The sequence below is a fragment of the Peromyscus californicus genome, unplaced genomic scaffold (genome assembly GCF_007827085.1).
Source record: "Peromyscus californicus insignis strain IS unplaced genomic scaffold, ASM782708v3 Scaffold_12__1_contigs__length_115047231, whole genome shotgun sequence".
Classification (NCBI taxonomy): Eukaryota; Metazoa; Chordata; class Mammalia; order Rodentia; family Cricetidae; genus Peromyscus; species Peromyscus californicus.
In genome coordinates, this window is record NW_026294413.1 from 37,926,786 (window position 1) to 37,946,633 (window position 19,848).

The window sequence follows — 19,848 nt, forward strand, 5'->3', positions numbered from 1 at the left end:
AAACATAAAGAAACAGGAAATAAAGGGAAGTAAATTAGATCAAACCAGAAAGTCCAACACCAAACTAATGAGAAACAAAAAATGAAGATGAAATAGTCATGAAAGAAACAATAAAGATCTTCTCAGGCATACACACACACTGGGAAATGGGTGGAGAGGGCTTCTTCCTTATTCCCTCTTTGGTGAAGCTACTGGAAGACATGTTTAAGCAGACTAGGGAGAAAACAGGAAGAGAACATCCAGGTAGCCGATATCTGCCTAACACAGAGTAGAGCTCTTGGGAGGGGAGCCAAATACTACACATATGATAACACCAGGAAGATATGAGAATGGCAAAGAAAAAGATGACTAACTTTGGCAAAATATTTCACAAAAAAGAAAAACTGTTGCCCAGTTCTTCCTTGGCTTAACACAGGATTTACAATGAATGGATTTACAGTGAATGTAAATGAAGAGTGTGTTGTAACAATATTGAGAGGAAGAGATGATGGAAAGTGAGGAAGTGAGTCTACATAGTGAGTTCAAAGTCAACTGAAGCTGCATAGTGAGTTCCTGTCTAAAAAGGAAAAGACAAATAGGATGATTAGAATGATGATGAGGGAAGAGGTAATATTCCAGCTACACCAATGAGATCAACACAGCATGCCTTAAATTGGTGACTTAGGAAATAGCAGGTAAGCACATGACTTAAAAATAACAGAACTACGTATCAGAAGGATCAGCAAAGAATGAAGAAGCAGAGCTGAGAGGCCTGTGTTTCATCATAGCCTTTCTATTCCATGTTTAAACTATGTGCACATTTCTACTCCTGGCATGAAAATTCCTTGTAAAAATAATGAGACAAGAGTATGTATATGTATTGCCTTAATATAGTTCTAATTTCACTTTAGGATTGGGTCATAGAAATGAAGTTAGTGAGTCAAAGGATTAGGTTGCTTTTGAGGCTGTTTGTCTAAGTCACTCAGTCTTTGGCACAGTTGACCAGTCATGATTATTTTCTCAGAACCTTACCAAATGTGAGGCACCTCCACTGAAAAATATTTTTGCTCAGCTGGTGAACAAAAACCATTTTCGTTGGTTTAAAATTATTTTAGGCTCAATATTTTCTTTTTCCTTTTGGTAGTGCCTTAGGTAAAATAACATTATGGTGGCTGATTTAAGACTTATATAAGTACAATAAGCTTTTGGCTTTCTGCTTGGAGGAGGGTACAGTGCAAATTTCTTTGGTTCTCCTGAATCCATGTTACTTCTTCACTAGCTTTTCCCACCATGCTTCTCAAGTTCCACCCCAATCACATTAAAGTGAAGTATCTGAAGTGTGCCTGAGGTAAGGTTGGTGCCACATCCACCCTGGTCCCCAACAGCAGGACCCTGGGTCTGTCTCTAAGAAAAGCTGGTGATGACATCCTCAAGGCAACAAGTGATTGGAAAGGTCTGAGGGTTACAGAGAAACTGACTCTTCAGGACAGGCTTATATTAAAGTCATACCTTCTGCCTCTGTTCTGATCACCAAAGCCCTGGAGAAGTCATCAAGAAATGGGAAGAAGCAGAAAGACATTGAGCCCAGTGAAAATGTCACATTTGATGAGATTGTCAACATTTCCCAACAGATACAGAACCACTCTTTAGTCGGAGAACACTCTGCAATTATTAAAGAGATTCTGGACATTTCAGTCTGTGGGCTGCAATGTGGATGAGCACCAACCCTGGTGACATTATAGATATCAACAGTGGGGCAGTGGAATGCCTAGCTAGCAAGGAAGCATAAGATAAAATATTTCAATAAAAGAGCATCTGACCAAAATAAAATAAGTGTAAGACATAAGAGAAAGTAATTTCTAAGCTAGTTTTTATTGTTTCTTTCCTTGCATAGGAGTAGCTTAGACTAACAAGTTTTCAATCAATCCATGTTTCTTCTATCTACCTATCTTCATGCCTCTCTGCCTTACCTTCTACCTTCCCACCTACCTATTGGTCGCTGGCATCTATCCATGTGTCTATCTTCTTTCCTATCTATGACAAGTGGTTGTTTTCTATAAATGGAATCTTACATCAGTGTTGTTTTGCAATTTGTTTTCTGGGCTTAAAAATACATTTTGGGAGTGTCCCCTGATTACATTTTAAAATGCCTCTTCTATTTTGCATTTTAAACAATTGTGTTCAACCCACAGAGGTGGAGTCAATCCCCAACCTGAATTTGGTTGAGATGACATAATATAAACACCAAGAGGATGTGAAAGGATTTGTTATCCATAGGATGTGTCCTCTGAGGACAGCAAAATATGCTTCCAAGCTGGTCTGCACACAGCTTAAGAAAGTGGAGAAAGACGATTTTATAGGGTTTAGGGAGCCATGGCTGGGGTGAGGGCTACCAGCTGTGACTTGTAGCTTGTTTGGTTTGAAGTAACTGTAGGTTCCAAAGTGGGGAGTACCTGGACTTTCTGGAGGGCAGCATGGATGGGGGGGTGGGAAAACTGTCAGCCCTCACGCATCAACAATGGAGTCCAACTCCTTAATTCAGACAGTTTGCTGTTCCTTGAGAGCATAGCCAAACATCTTTACTCTTGGAATCTAATTCTTCAATTCAAAAACCGAGGCAGAACAGAGGGCCACACTAAGGTAATGCATTTGTCCTTGTTGTAGGTTTAGCAATCCCCTGTGCAAGATGGCCATGTTACTGATGGCATATGACTGGCCGTGACAAGCCACCATCAAGCTGGCACACCCAGCAGTGTGCAGCACCATCCAGAGTCTCCATCTGGAGAGGCCGGTGCCCTCTTGCTCTTCTGGCTCTGCTTTCATTTTATTGCTTTGTGAAAACCAACCTACCTCATTCCTGAGAGTCCCCACTGCCAGCCTGGTTGTGCCCCAGTTTTCTGAAATGACCCTGTGTTGCTTAAGGCCTGTTTCCAATGTGCCTCTGAAGGGCTTGATCTGTCTCTTTGATAACAGTGACTTATAGGCTGCTTTGGTCCCAGGAGGAGGACTCATCTTTGGTCTCCCCACTTGGGTTCCCTGTAGGCCCAGAGATTAAAGGTAGGAGGAGGTCTAATATCTTTCCAGTCTCAGAACCACAGTGTGACTATTGTCTACTCAGCAAGAGCAAAGGGCTGAGCGCGGGTAACCAGAAGGCATGCCGACTGCAGTCTAATCGCTGAACTTTGGGTAAAGGCTTGGAAATGTCTTGTTGATAGTACATAATAGCCAGAACAATTATTCTCTCCCTTGCAAAGAATTCTAATTAATGTGGAAATGTAAAAGAAAAGGCTGAGTTGAGAGCAGAAGGTTTATGGCAACAAGATCTTGGCTCTCCCAGGAGCACTTTAGAGCACTACCAAGTGCTTAGGCCCAATTTGACATTTCAGATCAAGCAGATTAAAGCCCATGGTTTTATCCACCTGGCATAATCCTAGCCCGTGGAAGCCACGCTTAATAATTATTGCCCTGAGCCTAGAGAGAGCTCCACAATAGAATCTCTCTTATTCTGGCAAACCGAGGGCATATTGTGGCCAGAATTTTCAAAGCTGGCAGACAAAGCATTGGCCTGCTTTGGGTAGAAATGTTCATAGCATGATAAGTGCTGTTGCTCCCCTGCCCTCAACCACTTGCTGACCACTCTTGTCTTTGTCTAACTAATCTCTCTCTTCCACCTGTGTCCTCTGCATGGCATGGTGACATGGCACCTGGGAAAGCTCTCGGGCTTGTGGAGGAAAAGGAGTGAATGTCTCTATGACTGTCCATTCTGAGGATGTAGCAGTTCGCAGTGGGTTTCCCCTGGCTATGCTCAGTCAAGCATTTTGGAGGCTTGCATGCTGGCAATTTAATGGGTTAGGATTTGATCACTCGCAAAGGGCAAAAATGTGGAGTTGCTCAGGATACAAGAAGCTACTGTTCAGGGCAAAACAAGTGAATGTTGGGAATTTGCTCTATCTAGGGAGGTGAGGCAGCTCTGAGAGGGCACCCAAAGCAAAGATGATAAAAGGGCAGATGCTGTTCCCTGAGGAAGAAGCTGTTCAGGTGACCTTCTGTCACTGACTTGCTATTACCAAACTCTAGGGACCAACTTTCCCTGCCATCCGTGAATGATGGGCCTTTGCTTAACTACTTCTAGAGTTGAGATTTTGGAGATAGGTATTAATCTACTGAACATGGCCACTTCCTGGACATCTGAAGTCTGAAATGTAAAATAAGATAATGTGCGTAAATCCTAGCACTGTGCTCAAGACACAGCACTCATATAACGACTATTATCACCAACTTTACTCTCTTCTTCATTTATTTACATCATCTTCCCGCACCATTTCTCTTGGGTCCCCTTTCTCTGATCTTGATTCTACCATTGACTATTTCTCTCTGTAAACAGCTCCTTCTCTTCTCTATTGTGCTGTAGAATTTCTTGAGGACAAACCTATGTATGTTATTCTTTCTGTTCCTCTTGACTACAAAGAGCCTTGCTGGATCAACTTAGACACACTGGGATGGGATTTGTAAATATAAGACCTTCTTAACCCAGGAGAGGGGTACATTTCAGTGGGAATTGCCCATTCCTGTTATGTTTCTCCCCATTTAGTTCAGTGCATGACACCAGAGCTTTGAAACATCCCCATCATCTCTCATTTCTTCTAGTCTGCATGTGTGAGTTGTGGTGTGAAAGGTGAATAAAAGGGATGAGCCAGAGGTAGCTGCAGTTCTTTTCCTACGTCTCATGGACTTTAAAATGGATGGAAACATTGAGGAGACTCTGTAGCAGGCTATGGAAGAATGACTAGTTTAAGGAGTTTTATTCCAGCACCTGAACTTAGCATCGAATGTGGAATTTCTGCTTAGGAATTGACCACCTTTTGGCAATATATGCACTGAGAAAAGCTCAGACAGGCATGCTAAAAAGATACAGAAATTTTCTTACCTTTTCTGCATATAAATGGGGCAAAAGGGAAAATACCTTGTAGCTGTGTAATTCTCCAAAGAAGGAAATTTGAGGACGGGCCATTAGTTTCGGTCCTCGTGTGTGTGTGTTAGTCGCCCACTCCACGCTTCTTATCACAGCCTTTTGGTCACATTTTTCAAAACCCATTGTCGGTACTTAGTTCAGCCTCTCTGACGCTTGTCTACTGTATAGACTTTCAGATTCCCAGTGCCCACCATTGTCGTCTCTGTGCGCAATGTCTCATTCTTTTCCCTCTTGGTTACCTCCACCAAATGCCATCTTTTTACTATCCTGTTCATTCAAGCTCTGACTCATGACTTGGAATCTATGCTAATGGGGTCTTTGAAACATTTTATCATTTATCATCTGATGTATATAACACACTATTTCCATTCTAACAATATTCATCTACAAAAGCAATGGTGTAAATCTCTAGAAAAGAACCTTGAACCATGGGATTTTCTGGCATGAAACCAAAATAGTAACAATGACTTTTTGCATGGGGAAGGAATCAAAACTTGACCCTTTGGTATTACATTTCTTTGAAGCAAAACCTAGTCTTTGCTGGGCAAGATGGTAAATGCTTTTAATCTTAGCATTCAGGATGTAGAGACAGGCAGATCTCTGTAAATCCAAGGCTATCCTGGTCTATGGTGAATTTCAGGCCAGTCAGGGGTACATAGTGAGACCCTGTCTCAAACACAACACAATAAAACAATAACAACAACAGCAACAACAAAGAATCCTCCAAAGCTCAGCTACTGAAACAAGGCACTCTGATGATATTCGTACAAAGCAGTCTCATGGCTGGGACATCAAAACACTTGAGTTCCAATTTCAGTCAGTTCCTGTGTAGATGTGATCCAAGGCAAGTCTGCAAAAAAAAAAAAAAAGATGTAGGGATTAGTTAATTTGTACATTTCTTTTCAGCTATGATTCTATGACTTGCTGATGTTCGGCTTTGTGGGACTTCAACAAGGCAGTAGGAGATAATCAGATGATTCTCAGGGACGCAGAAGAGGGACTATGAAATGCCACTGTCAATCTGGTAGTTGTGTCTGCTCTGTGTAAAAGGCAACCAGGAGGCAATCCTTCTCTAAGCAGCTCTAATTTGTATGGAACTTCTATCACTGAGTAGACTCAGTGCTAACACTTTCAATTAAGTTAAATGACTTCATGTTCGGTTAAGTTCAGGCTGGCTAGGAATTTCATGACTTTTCACTGGCTTCATTACAATAATGCTTAGCATGAGGTTCACAAGGGTGATGTCTACTTGATAATATTTTCATAATTGTACAGCTATCATCAAATTATGTTGATTCATGGCTGGATGAAAAATGACAGTGAAGAGTATAATTGTGAAATTTCTCAAGGCATTGACATTTGTGTTTTAAGAACAGAAAAATTCAGCAAGTATACCACCACAAAGGAGGTGTAACTGTGAAGACTTTGTGGAAAAGTTCACGGATTCGAATGTAATTAAGCATGAATTAAACATGATGAGCTACAGGGCTAATTCTAGCAGTGCCGAAGCTCCATTATGGAAATCCGTTTCAGAAATATGACCAGCTCCTTTTTAACATATGTCAGATGCCTAACATATGGTCTCCAAAGGCCTCCAGCATACCTTGGGTGATTCAGGGCAGTCAACGTATGCTTGGCACTGCTGAAGGTCTAGCTTATTGAGCCAAGAAGCCAGGAAACATAATGGGAAATCAACCCATGCTTGTCAGAATCTCACTTCTCTTTTGGAACAAGTCTTAAAAATTTGAAGAAAAACTTGAGCTTTATAATATACAGTGATGTGCTGGCTTTTTATTCTGGACAAACTATGAATATAGGCTAATGAATCCTTACAATTAATTTATCAGGAATTGTAAAGCAAAGAACAAGTTTTGTAAGACATTACCACAAACAAAATCAATTGCTTGACAGCTCTATCCCTTGTCTGTGTTCTGGTATGTGAATAACCTGGAACAGAGTTTCCGGTGATACATATCTTGTCTAATAGCTTTTGTTACATTCCTGTCTCCCAAACCCTTTGGTATGTTTCTGTTAGTCTCAGAAAGTTCAAGAACCTCAGAGACTGAAAGCAGAATTCTAAGTTCAAGTCTATATCAACTGTTATGGGGAGTTTACCTGCAAATGGTAAAGTTACGATAATTTTTATAATAAAATATTATAATTGTGTCTGCAGGGATTCTAGGTAAATGTGGTTGCTGGGAGATGTCCTTCTGTACTCTGTGGATGTGTGTTGCTTCTATTGTTAATAATAAAGCTGATTGGCTGGTAGTATAGGTGGGACAACCAAACTAAGAAAGGAAAGAGAAGGGTGGAGTCAGAGTGATGCCAGCCAGCTGCTCAAGAAGCAAGACATGTAGAAAATGGAGTAACAAGCCACGAACCACATGGCAAAGCATAGATAAGAAATATGGTTAATTCAAGTGTAAGAGCTGGTTAGTAATAAGCTTGAGCTATTTACAATAATATAAGCCTCAAAGTGATTATTTGGAAGCGGCTGTGGGATAGGGTAGGACAGAGAAACTCTGCCTCCAGTTACATGTGGTGGTGTGGTAAATAAAAAATGTTTTCATAAATGCACGTGTAGATAGAAGACACATGGTTGCCTGTTCTTTGCTCATATCTATACTGAACTATGAGAAACAGTGATGCAGTAACAGCAGCAGCCACAGAAGGAGGAAAGTGGGAGTGATGCAAATGCAATACTCACGTATGAAAATCTTAAAAAATAATAAAATAGTAAGATAAATGTTAAAAAACAGTATCAGCACTCTCAGTGATGGCTGTTGGCTCTTCTATACTCTATGCCAGGCACTATATTAAGCATTTTACTTTGTTTGATGTAATATATATATATATATATATATATATATAATTCAATGATATATGTTTTTTACCCCTGAATCCTAGAGCAGAAAGAAGTAAAAATAAGAAATCTAAATTATAACAACTGGATGTTCTTCTTCTTCTTTTTTTAAAAAGTACTTTTCTGGTCATGATTACCAAACCAGACTCTATTTCACATTGTTGACATAGTTTTGGACCTTGGTTGAACATTACAGTTCTGTCCTGCTCCAGTGAAAGAGTTTGAAGAAGAGTAAGCATTTGGCCATTATAGCTTATATTTTTTTAAAAAAAACGTAGTTTTCTGGCCATAATTATTGAAGTAACCCATTTCTTCATTTATAGGCAGGAGGTTAGGGTTTGGGCACTAAAAGTTGTGGCTGTATCTTACATCAGTGGAAGATTTTGGGAGACAAGTATTTTGTCACTGTATCTCATAGTTCTATAAAAAAAACTTCCTCATTACAGCCTTTCATTGTTTCTCCCAAACCTATGTATCGAGTTGTCAATTTGAAAGGGGAAAGTCTCTGCCCTCCAGTGATATAGGACACTAATACCATCAATAACTTGTTGACTGGGTTTACATAAAAAACAATGACAGATTCCCTAATGGAACTTTGAGCTGTCTTGAAGATTATTGCATAATAGCAGAGAAGTCTTTTCACAGTACACATTTCAGTGTCTCTGATAGATATAGGGCATGCCACTTATGACATGCAGGATGGCTGTGTTTTCATAATCCTTACAGTTCACAAAAGTTGTAACTTGATTTAAGCAAGCTTGGGTAACACAGTGGGTAACTAAAAGGACTCTACTAACCAACATGTCCATCTTTATCAGTTACCTAGTGTACATCAGTTGTAAGCTGAGATTCTACTGAATGCTGTACAGTCCTTATGTTCTGTGTATCTATCTTGGAAGACTTCAAAAAAGAAAATGTGCACAAATCATTCCCAATAGATGTAAAAACAGTAAAGAAAGAAAGAAATTTCACAGCCCACATGCTTTCTATTGCAAATCACACGGCTTCTCCAACCAAGAAGTTTGTCTTTGAATGGTTGAAGGCCAGCAGTGGTTTTATACCAATACTTCCCTCCTGTGTACAACAGGATTGGAGGTCAACTGTGCTTGGCTTGTTTGGGCTTCTCCAAACTGGGATATGAGCCAGCATATCTTCTGTTTTTATGTTAAATTTATTTTAATGTATGAATTGGTAATTTCATACATGTATATAATACATTTTGGTTCCACTCACACCACTCCCATTTTCCTGATGGGCTCATACCTTTTGTTTTGTGATCCACTGAGTTTAACTAGAGTTGCCGATGTTGGCAAGGTTACAGAGGTAGCCACGGAAGAATGAGCAACTCATCAGTGGTTATACCATGGAAGACAATGACTCCCCATTCCCCAGTAGCCATCAACTGCTGGTAGATGTTTGATGAGAATCGGGCTTTATGACCTCTTCCTCTGAATCCATGATTACATGATGATAGGCACAGACTTGTGCAGGCCCTGTGTGTGCAATCACAGCTGCTTGTGAGTTAATGCCTGCAATGGCAGGTTCATGCCCCAAAGACAGCATTTCTTCTCCATTGTAGAACTCATATTTTTCTCTGTTCCCTCTTCTGTAATGTCCCTGTCATATCCTGTTTAGGGTAGAACACTCACCATTCATTTATCCTCAGTACCTTGAACAGCCATGATTCTCTTATTAACCAAAATGTACTGAAGAAAGAACTTTCTCTGACCAAGGCTAAGAGCAGTACTTGTCTATTGGTTTAAACATGAATATTTATTGACAGGATCTCTCTATGAAGTCTCGGTTGTCCTGGAACTCACTGTGTAGACCAAGCTGACCTTGAACTCACAGAGATCCTCCTGCCTCTGCCTCCCAAGTGCTGGGATTAAAGGTGTGTGTCACCACACCTGGCTCTAAACATAAATATTTAGAAGGCAGTTCTGCCTGAAGGTTGGTACTATAGCATGCAGAGTCCACAGCTGAGTAAGACCATGTTTAGCTTTTCTCCCTTGGCTGCCTGCCTAGCAACTTCTAACAATAGGAAAGAAAGGCAGCAGGGAGAATGCTTCTAGAAATGCATTTTACCTTCTAGTTCTGATGAGCAACCAAGAGTAACTGAGTAAATCATGTGCTCTGCTAAATGCCTCAGTTATCATTTGGTTCTTGAACACTGACTGGATTCTTGCAAGAGTATTATCTACTATTTCTAAACACTGTTTTTGTTTCAGATTTGCTTTTAAATATTTTATATGTACACGTCCACCAAGGCCTCACAAAATCGTATGCAAAATGTATAATTGATATCTAATTGACATCCTGATCATGAGGGGAAAATTGTGTTCTTTACATTGTGAACTACATGTGTAACACGCAAAGAACTTTTGTTATTTCTTCCAAATTATGTCCTTTACAAAGCATAAGCAGAGAACTTTGGAAGACCATGGACAGGATAAAGACAATTGGATGAGTTCAGTCTACTGCTATAGTTCAGTAAGGTTAAGGTTGGGAGTTCAATAATATCAGTAAAAATAGTGATAGGAATGAGTAGGACTGTTAAAAACTATTAAATTTGGTTTTGTGCAGGTAAGAGATAAGGATCTAGTTTCACGCAAAATGTGTGGACATTCACTTTCTGTAGCACCTTTTGTGAAAGAAGCTGTCCTCTTTCGAATGTATGTTTTTGACATCTTTGTAAAGAGTAGGTAGCTGCAGTTTTTGTGTGTTTATTTCTCAATCTTCTATTCTGTTCTTCTATGTGTCTGTTTTGAGTCAGCACCACACTCTTCTTGTCATTCTGGCTCTCTAGTATACTTTGAGATTAGGTATTGGTACCTCAAACACTGCTCCTTCTGCTTGGGCCTTTTTCTGGGTAGGGAGTAGTGTTTGTGGCCTTTGGTGCTTCCATATGGATTTTAGGGCTGTTTATTTAGTTCTGTGAATAAAAATATGATTGGAATTTTGGTGAAGATACTTCAAGATACAGGCACAGGCAAGGAATTTCTGAGAAGGATTCCTAAATAGTAAACAACCCCAAGCACTGACAAGTGAGATTGGAAATTAAAAAGGTTTTGTATAACAAAAGAAATGATCAGCAGGGTGAAGACACAGCCTATTGAGTGGAAGACAATTTTGCCAACTATACATCTGGCAGAAGATGAATATCTAAAATCTATAAATGACTTCACCAATAAATATTTTTAAGAGTGTTCAACGTACTTACCCACCAAGGACACACAAATTATAACTGCTTTGAGAATCCATCTCACATTAGTCAGAATGGCTATAATCACAAAAATAATCAACACCAAATGCTGGTGAGGATATAGGGAAAGAGAAACCTTTATTCATTGCTGGTGGGAATGAAAACTTGTATAATTACAATGGAAATCATTATGGAAGTCACTCAAAGAACTAAAAAAAGAACTATAATATGATTCAGCTATCCTCCTGGGCATGCACCCTAATGATTCTGAGTCAGCACAGAGAGATATTTGCACACCTGTGTTTATAATTGCACTATTTATGGTTGCCAGAAAATAGAATCAGCTTAGATGTCTACAGCAAGTGAGTTTAGTTTTTAAAAATGCACACACACTCTCTATATATACATGTATGTGTTGGTGTGCACGCATGTATTTGTGTATATAGCTGGAAAACAGAAGGTCAGGAAGTATTGCCCTCCCTTATTTTTATCTCACTGAAGTGTGTCATCTGGAAATGCCAGAAAAGAAGAAAAATCACCATTGCAGCATTTAGTGTGCTGCTCTTTCAGGTTGCAAAGATGATAGCACATTATCAGGTAATACAGGACGGCTGATGAATGGCCATACATTCAAATTTGGTCATATATATAAGTGTCTGGAATGATCCCAAGAAAGCAGCCCGTCTCTTCTCTGCATCTTTACCATGTTTTACTGGACCTGAGAGGGTCAAAGACAGAGCTAGCCTGTATTTTATGGATGTCAACAGGCTGCAGGCTCTCTGCTCTGCAGCTCTCTCCTGCTCTCTGCTTTGTATGCAGGTCATACCTAAGAGGCATTTTGCGAGGCTGCTGCAGGGTTTCCATCTGTCTTGGGCACAGCAGAACTTTGGGGATCACAATAGGAAATTCACGTGCATTGACAGGGTTTGTATTCCACCTGCTGTTGATGCCTGATAAAGAAGGCATACACCAACATGCTGCATTTTCAGGCTGTTCCTTTTCTACCCAGTATTTATTCAATAAACACCATTGATTACCTACTAAGTCCTGAGTGCTAGCTCTGTTAGGGACCGAAGATAGTAGAGAGACTCCAACTGTAGTCCAGTAAGGGAAGTAATTATAAGGAATTATAATTATAAGAAAAGAATTAACTATGTAACTATACTGGTAAATGTAGAATTTCTACTATTACCAGTACAAGAAAGAATAAAAGTCCATTGTGCTTTGAGAATAAATGAGAAGCACCTGCTTTATTCCAAGGCAGTGGGTGGGGGAAGGGAAGGGTTCTTAAGGGAAGTGACATTTCAATGGAGATAAGAATGATGGATAAAAATTAAACAGTTATCACAGAGAGGAAGGGATGGATAAAGGTCTCAAAGATGAAAGGTATTTCCCAAGAATTGATAAGTAGTTGGGGACTTCAGTCTGAAGAAGTGAGGTATTGGGTCAGAAGAGTTCCCCAAGAAACAAGAGCAAGTATGATGTTTCCCCAGAAAGGAAGTGATAAGCCTTTAATAGTCTTTAAACACAGGAGTAAGGCTGTCAGTTTTATGTTTGTGAAAAATCACTGACTTGAGTTCCATTGAAGAAGATAGATTCAAGGTAGCGAAAGCGGATATAGGTTGAAGAGCTGGGAGCAACTGTCGCAGTCAGTAATAGATGATAGCAGGCTGGATTAGCCCAGTGGCTTTCGAGACCAGGAGATGTAGATGAATCCATGCTACGGCACTCTGGGGACAGACTAATAGGACTTGTTGATGAAATTAATTGCCCCAGTGTAGAAACAGGAATGCTAGATGGCTCCAGCTTAAAGGACTGTGTGGATGGCAAGGACCTTTAGAAGCCTAGGGGTGAAGTAACTTTGATCAAATAGATCCTAAAATTAGCATCACCAAGCAATGGGGATACTTTCATACAAAACACAGAACTCCTAAATCATTAATTTAAAAAAATGGAAATAAGTTATTCATAAAAAATATATTTGCTGGTCAGTCAATAGCACAGTTGAAAATGATTACACCCGAAGACAGATCAACTTCGTTGTAGCAAGACTCAGAACAGTTATATTAAAACATGTGGGGAAAAAAATCAAGTGGCATTAGAAACGTAAGGCTGTCAGTAGTGGAGGTGCGCATGTGTGTATTTGTGTTTGTGTGTGTTTGGTTGTGTGTTGGGGCATATGTGGGCATAATACAGCTTACAGCTCACGTTGTTTCCTCAGGTCTACATCCATCAATTTGTCTTCATCCCCCACCTTCATCTGTCACGAGTATAGTAGACCTTATCCTCCTGTGCATTGATAAATTGAGACAGATTTTCCCCTTATTGGTTTTTATGAATATTTGCCCTCCCTACATTCTAGAGTTATGTTTTTTCTTTAAGTTACTGTAAATAACCATTCAACCTCAGTGACTGAATCTCCCAGTTATTCTTTCTTCCCCCTCCATCACTGCTGTTACAATTTTGTGTTAGATCAGGCCCTGGGTCCAATTATAGCCTTTAATTACAAACTTTGCATATCTGTATATTAATTAAAAGATTTTTTATTGCTTTGTATTTTATAGCTCTTAGTTGTGAACTATAACAATCCAATATACTACTTAAGGGGATAATACAAATTTAGAATAATAAAAAGAAATTTATAATGATCATCTCAGGCATCCAAAGTATTGTATATAAAAATAATAAAGCATAAATACAGTATGCTCAAGAGTGAAGCCTATTCTCCTTCAATGAAGAGCTTTAATTTTATAAAGAAGATATTTACAGATTGGGCGCAATATACCTTTAATATTTATTTAAGCTTAGCCTATAAAAGAAAGCCCTAAAAGGCAGACCCTGAAAGTATGTTTAAATGGACCTGCTCTAAGTACCAACTACCTAAGTAACTTGAGCAAACAGTATTTTGACTGAATATTGTTAAGACAAATATAACCATGTAAATAAAGTGTAGGTAGTAAATGTGTACCTCACATGGTTATGAGTTAGAAATTCTGAAAGACTACATGCATAACAGAGCTGAATAAATAAGTATATTTATTTGTAAAATAAAACAATAAATACTAAAGTAGATGTTAAAGCACACTTCTCCCTATCACTGTTCTTCAATGAGAACAGATAAACCAGCAAAAAACCTCAGGCTTCCTAAGGAAAAATTTGATCCTTGTACTGGAGCCGGTAACAAACAAGGTTAATTTATATTATCTTGAGTTGTAAAGAAGGATATAATGAAGGGAGGGCTCTCTGTCAGAACACTAAGAGTTAGCCTGAAGGTATTCTGAATGGCCTAAGCTGTAACAATTTGAATAATACTATAGGACATAGAATGTTGTATTATGCTGAGGACACCCTCAGAGAGTCCTAAAGAGGATCAGATGTCCTTGAGAGGAGATGTAAGAGTGAACTGGAGGTTCCAGGAAGGAAAGTGTGTAGAAGTCAGTTTAGCTGCCGTCTTGGTTTCCTGAGGGCAAGGGAACGGAGAAAACCTCCAACCACGGGGCAAGCCCTTTAGGGACCCTTGATGACAACAACATTGGTGAGTTTAGAGGGAAGGTGGAAGTATTTACTGACTCCTGTGAGGGCCTGGGCGCACTGGAGCCTGTGTTATGTTGCATCTTAGAGTGTTGTAGAAGAGGTTCACCTGAGTGAGTTGGCATGAACAATGTTCCCTGTTTTCTTCTCAAAGGTAAAGGAGGATTTTATAGATGAGAGGAAAGACATTTCCAGGGCTGGCCTACAGAGGGCGCCTGATCTGGATACTACAGCAGTGAGGGAAGGGACTCTGAGGAAAGCTCTTCTGAGACGCGGTGGTTCCTTTCCTGGGGATTCAAGAACTTAAGAGAGTAAAACATGATGGGCAGCTTTCTGAGCTATGGTATTGGCTACGAGGATTATGGTCACTTGCTGTCCTTCTTGAATCTCTCCTCAAGCTCTTTTAGGTGGTTTTGTTCTTCAAGTTATCAGTTTAGCAGCTCCCTTCACTTCCTTTATTGCTGTCATTCATTGCTTTAGTGTATCCCAGGTGTTTTCGGTATAAACGACTACAGATACTATATAACTTTAAGAAAATCATTTCTTCAGGTTTATAAAGAGAATGATGTAAAATGTTACAGCTCATAACTGTTAGGTTTAAATTAAGCGACGCACCACTTGGTAGCATTCAGCAGTCATTTCTTCTACCCTAAATGATGGTATTGGTGCATGATTGGATCTGTGAAGAGAAGTTTCTTTGGTTTAGTCTGGACTGGAACTCTTTGGAATCAAAGAGTACTTGAGACCAGTAAACCATTTTAAGATCCAACACAACCAAGTTTCAGTTTTTTCTTTTTTTCCTAAGTTATCCCAGGCGTCAACATTATTGGTGGTACAAAAGTCAAGTTATGTGAGGATGTCAATGTATTTTTGGCATTTACTCTGCCATGTATCCTTTCCACATAGCAAGCCACCTTCTCTAGCATAGCCATACGGCTTAGAGAAAGTGGATCTTACCTCTGGCTCCAAGGGTCTGATTGGTTCTAGAGTTATAACTCGTTCGTTTATTCAATAAAGATTGAGAGGACCATGTATGTGCCGGTTCCCTGTCAGTCAGAGAGACTCTACTAGTGAACACAAGGAGATTGACATGCTATGATATAGGAGGAAAACGTACATATAACAAAGCAAACCACGAAGTGATTGAAGCTAAGGATACAGATGAAGCTTCTATGGAGGCCGAGACATGCTGTTTATGAGTGGTTGCTGTTCTCGAAGAGTGATAAAGGAAGACTCAATGCAGCTGTGTACCCCCATCCCCTTGTCATGCCTTAAAATAGGCCAGTTCTCCCAATGAAAGCATAGAGTCGTGGCTTTCAACCTTCCTAATGCTGCAATCCTTTAATACAGTCCCTCATGTTAATATAGTTCCCAATCATAAAACTATGGTGTTGCTATTTCTATAACTGTAATTTTGCTACTTTTATGAATCATAATGTAAATATCTGATATCCAGGATATCTGATACATTACCTAAATGGGTCGTGACCCACAGGTTGAGAACCACTGACACAGAGGCTGTCTGCTGTTGAACTTTGGGGAAAGTGTTTCTTCACAACAGAGAGATTGAGGAAGAGGCAATTGCTGTGTTTTTAATTGTACTGAAGCCAGGAAAAGCTGCAGATATCTTGAGACCTGCTTCATGGCACTAAGAATGTCAGGGGTGAGAGAGAAAGAATGAGACTGGGACATTGATTATTTTTCTGAGCCACAGAATTAACTAACCCTGAAGCCTGATCTGAGTTGGTGCTTCCTGTAATGTGAAATCGTCATCTTTCATACCGCACATGCCAGTTTACATCAGGGTTTCTTTTCCTTGCAGCTGAAGGTATGCTAACTAATACAGAGTGGGTGCTGGTAGGTCTAGTAGACCGCAATAAAGCAGTTTAAAAAATTCTAAGTACACAGGAATGGGGACTTATGACATTTTCTTATAACACCTTCCTGGCATATAATCTTATATGTACGCTTGACAGCATTTTAAGAGTTTAAGGATTTGGGATAGAAAAATGACTACCTGCTAGAGATCATTAGCTCAACACATAGGGATTCCAGGGACTTGAAAACTCATATTTAGGGAATCATGTGCCTAATTTACAACTAAGTGTGGAAAAGAGGTATGGCAATGGCAAGACCCAGAGGTGTGGGTGGAGATTACAGTAAAGACAGGTACCAGTTCTTAACTGCTGGCCTACTGTGATGCCGGCTGTAGTAAAGGATTAGCCACAAAGGATTTTCAGTTATTCACTTACGAGTTCCAAGAACTGGTCAGCACTAAGTCTCTGATTTCACTGTCACCAATTGCAACTGTAATGGGCAGAACAAAGGGTCCCACTTTCTCATGATGTCCACATCCCAATCTCTAAACACTCCATGAATATTCTATATGCAAAAGGAATTGTGAAAACCTGATGAAGTGTATGGATCCAGAGATGGGTAGGTTATCCTTGATTATGGGGGGGGGCTTGATTATGGAGGGGTGGGCAAGTTGCACAAACTCTTGAAAGCAGAGAATTGTATCCTGACAGGAGTCAGAGAAAGTGATGGATGAAGAAAAAAAAATAATGCAAACTTCAAAATCTCAAGCATGAGAAGGTCTTGATCTATCTTTGTTGGCTTTTAAGATGGAAGAAAGAAACTGTAAGCCAAGATAGGGTGACCTCTGCACACTAGGAAAACACTTAGCCAGTAGTCAGTGAAGAAAGAAGTATCTCAGTCCTACAGCAGCAAGTTTGTAAATTATGCTCTCGTCTGCATCAGGAAGAAAACATGTTCCCCCCAAAGCATCCTTGAAGCAATGTAGTTCTTGTACCTTGATGTTAGCAAGGCCAGACCAATATCAAAGTTCTTATTTCTAGAGTTGGGGGATGATAAATGTAAACTGCGCTAACTTTTCATGTAATTGTTTTGTAACAATGGAACTGAGTACATTTCCCTAGCAGAAGGTGTTGTTGTAAATTAATAACCTGCTAGACTGAAGTACAGGATGGTTGGAAGGAGCAGAGAAAGGTTGAAAACCCAGTACAGCTTTCATGCACCCCAAGTAAGAAGAAGAAAAATAGGAGGGGCTTAGTGCTGGGGTGACGAAGACATGGTAATCAATTATGTAACATGTCTAATATCTTTGCTTACAATGCGGTTGCTATTGTCTACTGGCTCAAGAAAGCCATGTTTCTTCCAGGGTCAGGTTCCATGATTTTTCTGGCACTGTCCTGGTGAAATACCACACATCAGGGGGCTTAGCCAACAGAAATTGATTTTCTTATCGTTTTGGAGCCTAGAATTTCAAAAGCAAGGTGCTGGTAGATTTGAAGTCTGCTGAGGCCTCCCTTTCTCCGGCCTGCAGATGGCTGTATTCTTGTTGCCTTTTCACAGAGGTTTCACTGTGTGTGTACACTCCTGGTGTCTCTCCTTATAAGTTCACTAGTTGTCCAGAATGAAGATCCACCCTAATGGTTGCATTTCACCTTTTAAAACACCTTATATCTAAATAAGATTACATTCTTAGGAGTCAGGACTTCAACTAAAATGGAGGGAAGACTCATGTCACCCATGACGTTCATCAAAGGAGAGGCCAGCCCAATGGCACAGACAGTGGAAGTGTGAGCGAATGAGGGAGTCCTCAATCCATTGCAGGTTATTAAATGCAGGAAAGGAAATAAAAACTTACGGGATTTGCTCAAGATGTAGTATCGTAGAAAGGGCTCTACAAACTATGGCTGTAAACTAAATCTAACCCCAAATTTATTTTTGTAAATACAATTTATTGAACCCAGCCACACTATTTTGCTGTACATTAACTGCAGCTGCCTGGCATGCTAAAGTAAAATGTCAGAGTTAAGCAGTTGTGACAGAGATGGAATGAGCCACACACTTTTAACCCATTATACTCTTTTGCAGAAAACATATGCTGGCCCCCAAGTATTAAAGAATTCTAAGAAAGCCATGAAACTATAACGGAAACTAATATCAGGAAATCTGGTTATGACGAGGAAAAAGGGGGCAGACATCATTTCCTTGCTTGTCTGGTATAAACAAACTACCAGGCAAACAACAGTTCTAGATTGTCGCAAGGATTGCTCCAATGGGTCTGGCTCCTGAAGTTCACTGAAGCTCTTTCTCGGGAGGTTGTTGTACACAGCCTGGACCACCCACTCCTCTGCTGCTCATACGTCATAGTCCTTTCAAGCATTATTTAGAGATAACTAGTTTTCAGAGGACAAAGCAGGCAGGGGTCCTGGCTTTACTAGGGATCTCCCCCTCTGTATTCTGAGCCTCATTCACACCCCACAGGAAGGCAGTGCCACTTTTAAACCCCATTTCACATTTTAAAACCGATTCTGTTAAGCATGACTTCAGCTGTCACTTCTTGTTATTTTGGAAAAAGCTTGATGCTTGTAGGTTTGAAACATCCCATCCATTTGCTTGATGGACTTCTGATAACTATCCCTGCCCATTGGGTATAAAGTTGACCCCAATTATGCAGCTGACTGCCTTAACGATGGAGGATTTTAGAAAGGGCCTTCTAGGTTTAGTGGCAATCCTTCTTGTCTGGGTACCTGATGCTTACTATCCCCGAAAGCCAGGACTTCAAAACTGGTGAGATTTTTACAGCTGCTGAAAATGAAGAGTGCAGGGCGAATTTGGGAATGAAGGGAAGTTGATGGGCTCAAGGCTGTCTGCACCGTGGATGTGGTCTGCAGCCCCACAGGGATCGAGAAAAGCAGGCTTTTCAACCCCTTGCTGCCGAAGCCTTGTTATCGCCGAAATAGACCACTTGAGATGGAAGTGCAGATGGATTTGCTGCTGATGACAGCTCACCAGGACCCAGCTCTCCATTCAGGTACATTGATATGCATATTCACTCTACTGGAAAAAAAAAATCATCTCCTCTTCTACCCTGGGACACGGCTTCCACAGGCTCTGGAATCTGCTATTTTATACCCACCTGCTGGTACAATATAAGCAGCTGCAATAGGCAACAAGCTATGAAAGGCTCGGAGGAGCACTACTGCAGTGTGAATTGCTTCCTCGCTTGGTGCTGCTTGGTGATCGGAAGATGGATTGCCAGCTTAGCACAGGCACACAGTGTTTGTGTAGGGAACAGGGAGGGCGATTTCCCCCTGTCTCTCCCACCAGCCATTGCTTACCAGGCCCTTGGCCACTTATAAAAAATGAGGCACTTGTTAATGTTTCTTCGAGGAAATTCAAAGGCCAGAATCACCGATTCAAGGGAAAACTGCTTTGTTTCTTTTTTCCCTCCTGACTTCCAGATAAGAGCCTCTGATGCCATTGGCCAAA

At 40.3% G+C, this 19,848-nt stretch overlaps 1 pseudogene; it reads left to right on the forward strand.

Moving 5' to 3' along the window:
- The first annotated feature begins 1,269 nt into the window (after window positions 1–1,269).
- Window positions 1,270–1,768, forward strand: LOC128107851 (60S ribosomal protein L12-like; annotated as a pseudogene).
- Window positions 1,769–19,848: the final 18,080 nt, after the last annotated feature.